General features: G+C 69.0%; 1 protein-coding gene across 1 annotated transcript in view; it reads left to right on the top strand.

Annotated features, from left to right (window-relative positions):
* The window catches only part of LOC141145641 (fish-egg lectin-like), a 56,477-nt gene that overhangs the window by 40,664 nt on the left and 1,310 nt on the right, over nt 1-14,503 (top strand). The gene's annotated exons all lie outside the window — the stretch shown is intronic.

Below are 14,503 nucleotides of genomic sequence, written 5' to 3'. Positions count from 1 at the left end.
TGCAGGGGGGGGACAGGAGGTCAGAGGCTGTAGGGGGGGGCAGACAGGAGGCCAGAGGCTGCGGGAGGGACAGGAGGTCAGAGGCTGCAGGGGGATGACAGGAGGTCAGAGGCTGCGGGGGGGCAGACAGGAGGTCAGAGGCTGAAGGGGGATGACAGGAGGTCAGAGGCTGCGGAGGGGGGATGACAGGAGGTCAGAGGCTGCAGGGGGGGATAGGAGGTCAGAGGCTGCAGGGGGGTGACAGGAGGTCAGAGGCTGCGGGGGGGATGACAGGAGGTCAGAGGCTGCAGGGGGGGGGGACAGGAGGTCAGAGGCTGCAGGGGGGGGCTGGAGGTCAGAGGCTGCAGGGGGGGGCAGGAGGTCAGAGGCTGCAGGGGGGGGATAGGAGGTCAGAGGCTGCAGGGGGGGGACAGGAGGTCAGAGGCTGCAGGGGGGGGCAGGAGGTCAGAGGCTGCAGGGGGGGCAGGAGGTCAGAGGCTGCGGAGGGGAGGGGGGATGACAGGAGGTCAGAGGCTGCGGGGGGGATGACAGGAGGTCAGAGGCTGCAGGGGGGGGGCAGGAGGTCAGAGGCTGCAGGGGGGGGACAGGAGGTCAGAGGCTGCAGGGGGGGGCAGACAGGAGGCCAGAGGCTGCGGGAGGGACAGGAGGTCAGAGGCTGCAGGGGGATGACAGGAGGTCAGAGGCTGCGGGGGGGGGACAGGAGGTCAGAGGCTTTGGAGTGGAAGACAGGAGGTCAGAGGCTGCAGAGGGGAGGGGGGCAGACAGGAGGTCAGAGGCTGCAGGGGGGGGACAGGAGGTCAGAGGCTGCAGGGGGGGGGGACAGAAGGTCAGAGGCTGCAGGGGTGGGACAGAAGGTCAGAGGCTGCAGGGGGGGGACAGGAGGTCAGAGGCTGCAGGTGGGGGACAGAAGGTCAGAGGCTGCAGGGGGGGGACAGGAGGTCAGAGGCTGCAGGGGTTGACAGGAGGTCAGAGGCTGCAGGGGGGGGACAGGAGGTCAGAGGCTGCAGGGGGGGACAGAAGGTCAGAGGCTGCAGGGGGGGGACAGGAGGTCAGAGGCTGCAGGTGGGAGACAGAAGGTCAGAGGCTGCAGGGGGGGGACAGGAGGTCAGAGGCTGCAGGGGGGGGCAGGAGGTCAGAGGCTGCGGGGGGATGACAGGAGGTCAGAGGCTGCGGGGGGGGGGGACAGGAGGTCAGAGGCTGCAGGGGGGGGCTGGAGGTCAGAGGCTGCAGGGGGGGGCAGGAGGTCAGAGGCTGCAGGGGGGGGCAGGAGGTCAGAGGCTGCAGGGGGGGGACAGGAGGTCAGAGGCTGCGGAGGGGAGGGGGGATGATAGGAGGTCAGAGGCTGCGGGGGGGATGACAGGAGGTCAGAGGCTGCAGGGGGGGGGACAGGAGGTCAGAGGCTGCAGGGGGGGGACAGGAGGTCAGAGGCTGCGGAGGGAAGGGGGGCGGACAGGAGGCCAGAGGCTGCGGGAGGGACAGGAGGTCAGAGGCTGCAGGGGGATGACAGGAGGTCAGAGGCTGCGGGGGGGGACAGGAGGTCAGAGGCAGTGGAGGGGAAGAAAGTAGGTCAGAGGCTGCGGAGGGGAGGGGGGCAGACAGGAGGTCAGAGGCTGCAGGGGGGGGACAGGAGGTCAGAGGCTGTGGAGGGGATGACAGGAGGTCAGAGGCTGCGGGGGGTGGAAGGAGTTCAGAGGCTGCAGGGGGGGACAGGAGGTCAGAGGCTGCAGGGGGGGGACAGGAGGTCAGAGGCTGCAGGGGGGGACAGAAGGTCAGAGGCTGCAGGGGGGGGACAGGAGGTCAGAGGCTGCAGGGGGGGGACAGGAGGTCAGAGGCTGCGGGGGGATGACAGGAGGTCAGAGGCTGCAGGGGGGGGACAGGAGGTCAGAGGCTGCAGGGGGGGACAAGAGGTCAGAGGCTGCAGGTGGGAACAGAAGGTCAGAGGCTGCAGGGGGGGGACAGGAGGTCAGAGGCTGCAGGGGGGGACAGGAGGTCAGAGGCTGCAGGGGGGTGACAGGAGGTCAGAGGCTGCAGGGGGATGACAGGAGGTCAGAGGCTGCGGAGGGGGGATGACAGGAGGTCAGAAGCTGCAGGGGGGGATAGGAGGTCAGAGGCTGCAGGGGGGGATAGGAGGTCAGAGGCTGCAGGGGGGTGACAGGAGGTCAGAGGATGCAGGGGGGGATAGGAGGTCAGAGGCTGCAGGGGGGTGACAGGAGGTCAGAGGCTGCGGGGGGGATGACAGGAGGTCAGAGGCTGCAGGGGGGGGACAGGAGGTCAGAGGCTGCAGGGGGGGACAGGAGGTCAGAGGCTGCAGGTGGGAACAGAAGGTCAGAGGCTGCAGGGGGGGGACAGGAGGTCAGAGGCTGCAGGGGGGGACAGGAGGTCAGAGGCTGCAGGGGGGTGACAGGAGGTCAGAGGCTGCAGGGGGATGACAGGAGGTCAGAGGCTGCGAAAGGGGGGATGACAGGAGGTCAGAGGCTGCAGGGGGGGATAGGAGGTCAGAGGCTGCGGGGGGGATGACAGGAGGTCAGAGGCTGCAGGGGGGGGGACAGGAGGTCAGAGGCTGCAGGGGGGGGCTGGAGGTCAGAGGCTGCAGGGGGGGACAGGAGGTCAGAGGCTGCAGGGGGAGGACAGGAAGTCAGAGGCTGCAGGGGGGGAACAGGAGATCAGAGGCTGCAGGGGGGGCAGGAGGTCAGAGGCTGCAGGGGGGGGCAGGAGGTCAGAGACTGCAGGGGGGGGCAGGAGGTCAGAGGCTGCAGGGGGGGTAGGATGTCAGAGGCTGCGGAGGGGAGGGGGGATGACAGGAGGTCAGAGGCTGCGGTGGGGATGACAGGAGGTCAGAGGCTGCAGGGTGGGGCAGGAGGTCAGAGGCTGCAGGGGGGGGGACAGGAGGTCAGAGGCTGCAGGGGGGGGGCAGACAGGAGGCCAGAGGCTGCGGGAGGGACAGGAGGTCAGAGGCTGCAGAGGGATGACAAGAGGTCAGAGGCTGCGGGGGGGGGGACAGGAGGTCAGAGGCTGTGGAGGGGAAGACAGGAGGTCAGAGGCTGCGGAGGGGAGGGGGGCAGACAGGAGGTCAGAGGCTGAAGGGGGATGACAGGAGGTTAGAGGCTGCGGAGGGGGAATGACAGGAGGTCAGAGGCTGCAGGGGGGGATAGGAGGTCAGAGGCTGCAGGGGGGATAGGAGGTCAGAGGCTGCAGGGGGGTGACAGGAGGTCAGAGGCTGCGGGGGGGATGACAGGAGGTCAGAGGCTGCAGGGGGGGCTGGAGGTCAGACGCTGCAGGGGGGGGACAGGAGGTCAGAGGCTGCAGGGGGGGCAGGAGGTCAGAGGCTGCAGGGGGGGGCAGGAGGTCAGAGGCTGCAGGGGGGGGACAGGAGGTCAGAGGCTGCAGGGGGGGACAGAAGGTCAGAGGCTGCAGGGGGGGGACAGGAGGTCAGAGGCTGCAGGGGGGGGACAGGAGGTCAGAGGCTGCGGGGGGATGACAGGAGGTCAGAGGCTGCAGGGGGGGGACAGGAGGTCAGAGGCTGCAGGGGGGGACAAGAGGTCAGAGGCTGCAGGTGGGAACAGAAGGTCAGAGGCTGCAGGGGGGGGACAGGAGGTCAGAGGCTGCAGGGGGGGACAGGAGGTCAGAGGCTGCAGGGGGGTGACAGGAGGTCAGAGGCTGCAGGGGGATGACAGGAGGTCAGAGGCTGCGGAGGGGGGATGACAGGAGGTCAGAAGCTGCAGGGGGGGATAGGAGGTCAGAGGCTGCAGGGGGGGATAGGAGGTCAGAGGCTGCAGGGGGGTGACAGGAGGTCAGAGGCTGCAGGGGGGGATAGGAGGTCAGAGGCTGCAGGGGGGTGACAGGAGGTCAGAGGCTGCGGGGGGGATGACAGGAGGTCAGAGGCTGCAGGGGGGGGACAGGAGGTCAGAGGCTGCAGGGGGGGACAGGAGGTCAGAGGCTGCAGGTGGGAACAGAAGGTCAGAGGCTGCAGGGGGGGGACAGGAGGTCAGAGGCTGCAGGGGGGGACAGGAGGTCAGAGGCTGCAGGGGGGTGACAGGAGGTCAGAGGCTGCAGGGGGATGACAGGAGGTCAGAGGCTGCGAAAGGGGGGATGACAGGAGGTCAGAGGCTGCAGGGGGGGATAGGAGGTCAGAGGCTGCGGGGGGGATGACAGGAGGTCAGAGGCTGCAGGGGGGGGGACAGGAGGTCAGAGGCTGCAGGGGGGGGCTGGAGGTCAGAGGCTGCAGGGGGGGACAGGAGGTCAGAGGCTGCAGGGGGAGGACAGGAAGTCAGAGGCTGCAGGGGGGGAACAGGAGATCAGAGGCTGCAGGGGGGGCAGGAGGTCAGAGGCTGCAGGGGGGGGGCAGGAGGTCAGAGACTGCAGGGGGGGGCAGGAGGTCAGAGGCTGCAGGGGGGGTAGGATGTCAGAGGCTGCGGAGGGGAGGGGGGATGACAGGAGGTCAGAGGCTGCGGTGGGGATGACAGGAGGTCAGAGGCTGCAGGGTGGGGCAGGAGGTCAGAGGCTGCAGGGGGGGGGACAGGAGGTCAGAGGCTGCAGGGGGGGGGCAGACAGGAGGCCAGAGGCTGCGGGAGGGACAGGAGGTCAGAGGCTGCAGAGGGATGACAAGAGGTCAGAGGCTGCGGGGGGGGGGACAGGAGGTCAGAGGCTGTGGAGGGGAAGACAGGAGGTCAGAGGCTGCGGAGGGGAGGGGGGCAGACAGGAGGTCAGAGGCTGAAGGGGGATGACAGGAGGTCAGAGGCTGCGGAGGGGGAATGACAGGAGGTCAGAGGCTGCAGGGGGGGATAGGAGGTCAGAGGCTGCAGGGGGGATAGGAGGTCAGAGGCTGCAGGGGGGTGACAGGAGGTCAGAGGCTGCGGGGGGGATGACAGGAGGTCAGAGGCTGCAGGGGGGGCTGGAGGTCAGACGCTGCAGGGGGGGGACAGGAGGTCAGAGGCTGCAGGGGGGGCAGGAGGTCAGAGGCTGCAGGGGGGGGCAGGAGGTCAGAGGCTGCAGGGGGGGGCAGGAGGTCAGAGGCTGCAGGGGGGGGTAGGAGGTCAGAGGCTGCGGAGGGGAGGGGGGATGACAGGAGGTCAGAGGCTGCGGGGGGGATGACAGGAGGTCAGAGGCTGCAGGGGGGGGACAGGAGGTCAGAGGCTGCAGGGGGGGGACAGGAGGTCAGAGGCTGCAGGGGGGGGCAGACAGGAGGCCAGAGGCTGCGGGAGGGACAGGAGGTCAGAGGCTGCAGGGGGATGACAGGAGGTCAGAGGCTGCGGGGGGGGACAGGAGGTCAGAGGCTGTGGAGGGGAAGACAGGAGGTCAGAGGCTGCGGAGGGGAGGGGGGCAGACAGGAGGTCAGAGGCTGCAGGGGGGGGACAGGAGGTCAGAGGCTGCAGGGGGGGGACAGGAGGTCAGAGGCTGCAGGTGGGGGACAGAAGGTCAGAGGCTGCGGGGGGGGACAGGAGGTCAGAGGCTGCAGGGGGGGGACAGGAGGTCAGAGGCTGCGGGGGGGACAGGAGGTCAGAGGCTGCAGGGGTTGACAGGAGGTCAGAGGCTGCAGGGGGGGGACAGGAGGTCAGAGGCTGCGGGGGGATGACAGGAGGTCAGAGGCTGCAGGGGGGGACAGAAGGTCAGAGGCTGCAGGGGGGGGACAGGAGGTCAGAGGCTGCAGGCGGGGGACAGAAGGTCAGAGGCTGCAGGGGGGGGACAGGAGGTCAGAGGGTGCAGGGGTTGACAGGAGGTCAGAGGCTGCAGGGGGGGGCAGGAGGTCAGAGGCTGCGGGGGGATGACAGGAGGTCAGAGGCTGCGGGGGGGGGGGACAGGAGGTCAGAGGCTGCAGGGGGGGGCTGGAGGTCAGAGGCTGCAGGGGGGGCAGGAGGTCAGAGGCTGCAGGGGGGGGCAGGAGGTCAGAGGCTTCAGGGGGGGGACAGGAGGTCAGAGGCTGCGGAGGGGAGGGGGGATGATAGGAGGTCAGAGGCTGCGGGGGGGATGACAGGAGGTCAGAGGCTGCAGGGGGGGGGGACAGGAGGTCAGAGGCTGAAGGGGGGGGACAGGAGGTCAGAGGCTGCGGAGGGAAGGGGGGCGGACAGGAGGCCAGAGGCTGCGGGAGGGACAGGAGGTCAGAGGCTGCAGGGGGATGACAGGAGGTCAGAGGCTGCGGGGGGGGACAGGAGGTCAGAGGCTGTGGAGGGGAAGAAAGGAGGTCAGAGGCTGTGGAGGGGAGGGGGGCAGACAGGAGGTCAGAGGCTGCAGGGGGGGGACAGGAGGTCAGAGGCTGCGGAGGGGATGACAGGAGGTCAGGGGCTGCGGGGGGTGGAAGGAGTTCAGAGGCTGCAGGGGGGGACAGGAGGTCAGAGGCTGCAGGGGGAGGACAGGAAGTCAGAGGCTGCAGGGGGGGAACAGGAGATCAGAGGCTGCAGGGGGGGCAGGAGGTCAGAGGCTGCAGGGGGGGGCAGTAGGTCAGAGACTGCAGGGGGGGGCAGGAGGTCAGAGGCTGCAGGGGGGGTAGGATGTCAGAGGCTGCGGAGGGGAGGGGGGATGACAGGAGGTCAGAGGCTGCGGTGGGGATGACAGGATGTCAGAGGCTGCAGGGTGGGGCAGGAGGTCAGAGGCTGCAGGGGGGGGGACAGGAGGTCAGAGGCTGCAGGGGGGGGGCAGACAGGAGGCCAGAGGCTGCGGGAGGGACAGGAGGTCAGAGGCTGCAGAGGGATGACAAGAGGTCAGAGGCTGCGGGGGGGGGGGACAGGAGGTCAGAGGCTGTGGAGGGGAAGACAGGAGGTCAGAGGCTGCGGAGGGGAGGGGGGCAGACAGGAGGTCAGAGGCTGAAGGGGGATGACAGGAGGTCAGAGGCTGCGGAGGGGGAATGACAGGAGGTCAGAGGCTGCAGGGGGGGATAGGAGGTCAGAGGCTGCAGGGGGGATAGGAGGTCAGAGGCTGCAGGGGGGTGACAGGAGGTCAGAGGCTGCGGGGGGGATGACAGGAGGTCAGAGGCTGCAGGGGGGGCTGGAGGTCAGACGCTGCAGGGGGGGGACAGGAGGTCAGAGGCTGCAGGGGGGGCAGGAGGTCAGAGGCTGCAGGGGGGGGCAGGAGGTCAGAGGCTGCAGGGGGGGGGCAGGAGGTCAGAGGCTGCAGGGGGGGGTAGGAGGTCAGAGGCTGCGGAGGGGAGGGGGGATGACAGGAGGTCAGAGGCTGCGGGGGGGATGACAGGAGGTCAGAGGCTGCAGGGGGGGGACAGGAGGTCAGAGGCTGCAGGGGGGGGACAGGAGGTCAGAGGCTGCAGGGGGGGGCAGACAGGAGGCCAGAGGCTGCGGGAGGGACAGGAGGTCAGAGGCTGCAGGGGGATGACAGGAGGTCAGAGGCTGCGGGGGGGGACAGGAGGTCAGAGGCTGTGGAGGGGAAGACAGGAGGTCAGAGGCTGCGGAGGGGAGGGGGGCAGACAGGAGGTCAGAGGCTGCAGGGGGGGGACAGGAGGTCAGAGGCTGCAGGGGGGGGGACAGAAGGTCAGAGGCTGCAGGGGGGGACAGGAGGTCAGAGGCTGCAGGTGGGGGACAGAAGGTCAGAGGCTGCGGGGGGGGACAGGAGGTCAGAGGCTGCAGGGGTTAACAGGAGGTCAGAGGCTGCAGGGGGGGGGACAGGAGGTCAGAGGCTGCGGGGGGGACAGGAGGTCAGAGGCTGCAGGGGTTGACAGGAGGTCAGAGGCTGCAGGGGGGGGACAGGAGGTCAGAGGCTGCGGGGGGATGACAGGAGGTCAGAGGCTGCAGGGGGGGACAGAAGGTCAGAGGCTGCAGGGGGGGGACAGGAGGTCAGAGGCTGCAGGCGGGGGACAGAAGGTCAGAGGCTGCAGGGGGGGGACAGGAGGTCAGAGGCTGCAGGGGTTGACAGGAGGTCAGAGGCTGCAGGGGGGGGCAGGAGGTCAGAGGCTGCGGGGGGATGACAGGAGGTCAGAGGCTGCGGGGGGGGGGGACAGGAGGTCAGAGGCTGCAGGGGGGGGCTGGAGGTCAGAGGCTGCAGGGGGGGCAGGAGGTCAGAGGCTGCAGGGGGGGGCAGGAGGTCAGAGGCTTCAGGGGGGGGACAGGAGGTCAGAGGCTGCGGAGGGGAGGGGGGATGATAGGAGGTCAGAGGCTGCGGGGGGGATGACAGGAGGTCAGAGGCTGCAGGGGGGGGGGACAGGAGGTCAGAGGCTGAAGGGGGGGGACAGGAGGTCAGAGGCTGCGGAGGGAAGGGGGGCGGACAGGAGGCCAGAGGCTGCGGGAGGGACAGGAGGTCAGAGGCTGCAGGGGGATGACAGGAGGTCAGAGGCTGCGGGGGGGGACAGGAGGTCAGAGGCTGTGGAGGGGAAGAAAGGAGGTCAGAGGCTGCGGAGGGGAGGGGGGCAGACAGGAGGTCAGAGGCTGCAGGGGGGGGACAGGAGGTCAGAGGCTGCGGAGGGGATGACAGGAGGTCAGGGGCTGCGGGGGGTGGAAGGAGTTCAGAGGCTGCAGGGGGGGACAGGAGGTCAGAGGCTGCAGGGGGAGGACAGGAAGTCAGAGGCTGCAGGGGGGGAACAGGAGATCAGAGGCTGCAGGGGGGGCAGGAGGTCAGAGGCTGCAGGGGGGGGCAGTAGGTCAGAGACTGCAGGGGGGGGCAGGAGGTCAGAGGCTGCAGGGGGGGTAGGATGTCAGAGGCTGCGGAGGGGAGGGGGGATGACAGGAGGTCAGAGGCTGCGGTGGGGATGACAGGAGGTCAGAGGCTGCAGGGTGGGGCAGGAGGTCAGAGGCTGCAGGGGGGGGGACAGGAGGTCAGAGGCTGCAGGGGGGGGGCAGACAGGAGGCCAGAGGCTGCGGGAGGGACAGGAGGTCAGAGGCTGCAGAGGGATGACAAGAGGTCAGAGGCTGCGGGGGGGGGGGACAGGAGGTCAGAGGCTGTGGAGGGGAAGACAGGAGGTCAGAGGCTGCGGAGGGGAGGGGGGCAGACAGGAGGTCAGAGGCTGAAGGGGGATGACAGGAGGTCAGAGGCTGCGGAGGGGGAATGACAGGAGGTCAGAGGCTGCAGGGGGGGATAGGAGGTCAGAGGCTGCAGGGGGGATAGGAGGTCAGAGGCTGCAGGGGGGTGACAGGAGGTCAGAGGCTGCGGGGGGGATGACAGGAGGTCAGAGGCTGCAGGGGGGGCTGGAGGTCAGACGCTGCAGGGGGGGGACAGGAGGTCAGAGGCTGCAGGGGGGGCAGGAGGTCAGAGGCTGCAGGGGGGGGCAGGAGGTCAGAGGCTGCAGGGGGGGGGCAGGAGGTCAGAGGCTGCAGGGGGGGGTAGGAGGTCAGAGGCTGCGGAGGGGAGGGGGGATGACAGGAGGTCAGAGGCTGCGGGGGGGATGACAGGAGGTCAGAGGCTGCAGGGGGGGGACAGGAGGTCAGAGGCTGCAGGGGGGGGACAGGAGGTCAGAGGCTGCAGGGGGGGGCAGACAGGAGGCCAGAGGCTGCGGGAGGGACAGGAGGTCAGAGGCTGCAGGGGGATGACAGGAGGTCAGAGGCTGCGGGGGGGGACAGGAGGTCAGAGGCTGTGGAGGGGAAGACAGGAGGTCAGAGGCTGCGGAGGGGAGGGGGGCAGACAGGAGGTCAGAGGCTGCAGGGGGGGGACAGGAGGTCAGAGGCTGCAGGGGGGGGGACAGAAGGTCAGAGGCTGCAGGGGGGGACAGGAGGTCAGAGGCTGCAGGTGGGGGACAGAAGGTCAGAGGCTGCGGGGGGGGACAGGAGGTCAGAGGCTGCAGGGGTTAACAGGAGGTCAGAGGCTGCAGGGGGGGGACAGGAGGTCAGAGGCTGCGGGGGGGACAGGAGGTCAGAGGCTGCAGGGGTTGACAGGAGGTCAGAGGCTGCAGGGGGGGGACAGGAGGTCAGAGGCTGCGGGGGGATGACAGGAGGTCAGAGGCTGCAGGGGGGGACAGAAGGTCAGAGGCTGCAGGGGGGGGACAGGAGGTCAGAGGCTGCAGGCGGGGGACAGAAGGTCAGAGGCTGCAGGGGGGGGACAGGAGGTCAGAGGCTGCAGGGGTTGACAGGAGGTCAGAGGCTGCAGGGGGGGGCAGGAGGTCAGAGGCTGCGGGGGGATGACAGGAGGTCAGAGGCTGCGGGGGGGGGGGGACAGGAGGTCAGAGGCTGCAGGGGGGGGCTGGAGGTCAGAGGCTGCAGGGGGGGCAGGAGGTCAGAGGCTGCAGGGGGGGGCAGGAGGTCAGAGGCTTCAGGGGGGGGACAGGAGGTCAGAGGCTGCGGAGGGGAGGGGGGATGATAGGAGGTCAGAGGCTGCGGGGGGGATGACAGGAGGTCAGAGGCTGCAGGGGGGGGGGGACAGGAGGTCAGAGGCTGAAGGGGGGGGACAGGAGGTCAGAGGCTGCGGAGGGAAGGGGGGCGGACAGGAGGCCAGAGGCTGCGGGAGGGACAGGAGGTCAGAGGCTGCAGGGGGATGACAGGAGGTCAGAGGCTGCGGGGGGGGACAGGAGGTCAGAGGCTGTGGAGGGGAAGAAAGGAGGTCAGAGGCTGCGGAGGGGAGGGGGGCAGACAGGAGGTCAGAGGCTGCAGGGGGGGACAGGAGGTCAGAGGCTGCGGAGGGGATGACAGGAGGTCAGGGGCTGCGGGGGGTGGAAGGAGTTCAGAGGCTGCAGGGGGGGACAGGAGGTCAGAGGCTGCAGGTGGGGGACAGAAGGTCAGAGGCTGCAGGGGGGGGACAGGAGGTCAGAGGCTGCAGGGGGGGGACAGGAGGTCAGAGGCTGCAGGTGGGGGACAGAAGGTCAGAGGCTGCAGGGGGGGGACAGGAGGTCAGAGGCTGCAGGGGGGGACAGGAGGTCAGAGGCTGCAGGGGGGGGACAGGAGGTCAGAGGCTGCGGGGGGATGACAGGAGGTCAGAGGCTGCAGGGGGGGGGACAGGAGGTCAGAGGCTGCAGGGGGGGACAGGAGGTCAGAGGCTGCAGGGGGGTGACAGGAGGTCAGAGGCTGCAGGGGGATGACAGGAGGTCAGAGGCTGCGGAGGGGGGATGACAGGAGGTCAGAAGCTGCAGGGGGGGATAGGAGGTCAGAGGCTGCAGGGGGGGATAGGAGGTCAGAGGCTGCAGGGGGGTGATAGGAGGTCAGAGGCTGCGGGGGGGATGACAGGAGGTCAGAGGCTGCAGGGGGGGGACAGGAGGTCAGAGGCTGCAGGGGGGGCTGGAGGTCAGAGGCTGCAGGGGGGGGACAGGAGGTCAGAGGCTGCAGGGGGGGGACAGGAAGTCAGAGGCTGCAGGGGGGGGACAGGAGGTCAGAGGCTGCAGGGGGGGGCAGGAGGTCAGAGGCTGCGGAGGGGATGACAGGAGGTCAGGGGCTGCGGGGGGTGGAAGGAGTTCAGAGGCTGCAGGGGGGGACAGGAGGTCAGAGGCTGCAGGGGGGGGACAGGAGGTCAGAGGCTGCAGGGGGGGCAGGAGGTCAGAGGCTGCGGAGGGGATGACAGGAGGTCAGGGGCTGCGGGGGGTGGAAGGAGTTCAGAGGCTGCAGGGGGGGACAGGAGGTCAGAGGCTGCAGGGGGGGGACAGGAGGTCAGAGGCTGCAGGGGGGGGACAGGAGGTCAGAGGCTGCAGGTGGGGGACAGAAGGTCAGAGGCTGCAGGGGGGGGACAGGAGGTCAGAGGCTGCAGGGGGGGACAGGAGGTCAGAGGCTGCAGGGGGGGGACAGGAGGTCAGAGGCTGCGGGGGGATGACAGGAGGTCAGAGGCTGCAGGGGGGGGGACAGGAGGTCAGAGGCTGCAGGGGGGGACAGGAGGTCAGAGGCTGCAGGGGGGTGACAGGAGGTCAGAGGCTGCAGGGGGATGACAGGAGGTCAGAGGCTGCGGAGGGGGGATGACAGGAGGTCAGAAGCTGCAGGGGGGGATAGGAGGTCAGAGGCTGCAGGGGGGGATAGGAGGTCAGAGGCTGCAGGGGGGTGATAGGAGGTCAGAGGCTGCGGGGGGGATGACAGGAGGTCAGAGGCTGCAGGGGGGGGACAGGAGGTCAGAGGCTGCAGGGGGGGCTGGAGGTCAGAGGCTGCAGGGGGGGGACAGGAGGTCAGAGGCTGCAGGGGGGGGACAGGAAGTCAGAGGCTGCAGGGGGGGGACAGGAGGTCAGAGGCTGCAGGGGGGGGCAGGAGGTCAGAGGCTGCAGGGGGGGCAGGAGGTCAGAGGCTGCGGAGGGGAGGGGGGATGACAGGAGGTCAGAGTCTGCGGGGGGGATGACAGGAGGTCAGAGGCTGCAGGGGGGGGGCAGGAGGTCAGAGGCTGCAGGGGGAGGACAGGAGGTCAGAGGCTGTAGGGGGGGGGCAGACAGGAGGCCAGAGGCTGCGGGAGGGACAGGAGGTCAGAGGCTGCAGGGGGATGACAGGAGGTCAGAGGCTGCGGGGGGGGGGACAGGAGGTCAGAGGCTGTGGAGGGGAAGACAGGAGGTCAGAGGCTGCGGAGGGGAGGGGGGCAGACAGGAGGTCAGAGGCTGCGGAGGGGGGATGACAGGAGGTCAGAGGCTGCAGGGGGGGATAGGAGGTCAGAGGCTGCAGGGGGGGATAGGAGGTCAGAGGCTGCAGGGGGGTGACAGGAGGTCAGAGGCTGCGGGGGGGATGACAGGAGGTCAGAGGCTGCAGGGGGGGGACAGGAGGTCAGAGGCTGCAGGGGGGGGACAGGAGGTCAGAGGCTGCAGGAGGGGGACAGGAGGTCAGAGGCTGCAGGGGGGGGCAGGAGGTCAGAGGCTGCAGGGGGGGGACAGGAGGTCAGAGGCTGCAGGGGGGGGCAGGAGGTCAGAGGCTGCAGGGGGGGGCAGGAGGTCAGAGGCTGCAGGGGGGGGCAGGAGGTCAGAGGCTGCAGGGGGGGCTTGAGGTCAGAGGCTGCAGGGGGGGGTAGGAGGTCAGAGGCTGCGGAGGGGAGGGGGGATGACAGGAGGTCAGAGGCTGCGGGGGGGATGACAGGAGGTCAGAGGCTGCAGGGGGGGGGACAGGAGGTCAGAGGCTGCAGGGGGGGGCTGGAGGTCAGAGGCTGCAGGGGGGGGACAGGAGGTCAGAGGCTGCAGGGGGGGCAGACAGGAGGCCAGAGGCTGCGGGAGGGACAGGAGGTCAGAGGCTGCAGGGGGATGACAGGAGGTCAGAGGCTGCGGGGGGGGGACAGGAGGTCAGAGGCTGTGGAGGGGAAGACAGGAGGTCAGAGGCTGCGGAGGGGAGGGGGGCAGACAGGAGGTCAGAGGCTGCAAGGGGGGGACAGGAGGTCAGAGGCTGCGGAGTGAATGACAGGAGGTCAGAGGCTGCGGGGGGCGGAAGGAGTTCAGAGGCTGCAGGGGGGGGACAGGAGGTCAGAGGCTGCAGGGGGGGGGACAGAAGGTCAGAGGCTGCAGGGGGGGACAGGAGGTCAGAGGCTGCAGGGGGGGACAGGAGGTCAGAGGCTGCAGGGGGGGACAGGAGGTCAGAGGCTGCAGGGGGGGGGACAGGAGGTCAGAGGCTGCAGGGGGGGACAGGAGGTCAGAAGCTGCAGGTGGGGACAGAAAGTCAGAGGCTGCAGGGGGGTGACAGGAGGTCAGAGGCTGCGGAGGGGAGGGGGGTGACAGGAGGTCAGAGGCTGCGGAGGGGGGATGACAGGAGGTCAGAGGCTGCAGGGGGGTGACAGGAGGTCAGAGGCTGCAGGGGGGTGACAGGAGGTCAGAGGCTGCAGGGGGGTGACAGGAGGTCAGAGGCTGCGGAGGGGGGATGACAGGAGGTCAGAGGCTGCAGGGGGGGATAGGAGGTCAGAGGCTGCGGAGGGGGGATGACAGGAGGTCAGAGGCTGCGGGGGGGTGACAGGAGGTCAGAGGCTGCAGGGGGGGGGGACAGGAGGTCAGAGGCTGCAGGGGGGGGCTGGAGGTCAGATGCTGCAGGGGGGGGCAGGAGGTCAGAGGCTGCAGGGGGGTGACAGGAGGTCAGATGCTGCGGAGGGGGGATGACAGGAGGTCAGAGGCTGCAGGGGGGTGACAGGAGGTCAGAGGCTGCGGGGGGATGATAGGAGGTCAGAGGCTGCAGGGGGGGGCTGGAGGTCAGATGCTGCAGGGGGGGGCAGGAGGTCAGAGGCTGCGGGGGGGGACAGGAGGTCAGAGGCTGCAGGGGGGGGACAGGAGGTCAGAGGCTGCAGGGGGGGACAGGAGGTCAGAGGCTGCAGGGGGGGACAGAAGGTCAGAGGCTGCAGGGGGGGGCAGGAGGTCAGAGGCTGTGGAGGGGGGGTAGGAGGAAGAGGCCACCAGACGAGTACTCACTGCGGCACTTTTAAAAATGGCGCCGCTTGGCGCCATCGTGTCACTGCGCATGCGCCCGCATTTCCGAGAATTGGCGAGTGTGTACGGACTTTCCCGAGCACTGCTAGCTCGGGAAAGCCCGTACACACTTCCGAGAATAGCGCTAGCGCATGCGCAGTTGCATGTCAGCCTGGCGGCCCCGCAGCCATATTTCTTTCAGGCGCCGCTGCCCTCACAGTGGCACCAGGGGCAGCCAGACAGCCGGCCCACCGGGGGATTTCCCGGTATCCCGGTAGGCCAGTCCGGCCCTGAAGATGGGTCATG

Source organism: Aquarana catesbeiana, linkage group LG05 (genome assembly GCF_042186555.1).
Source record: "Aquarana catesbeiana isolate 2022-GZ linkage group LG05, ASM4218655v1, whole genome shotgun sequence".
NCBI lineage: Eukaryota > Metazoa > Chordata > Amphibia > Anura > Ranidae > Aquarana > Aquarana catesbeiana.
The sequence above is the reverse complement of the archived record's forward strand: the minus strand, read 5'-3'. Positions and strand labels throughout refer to the sequence as shown.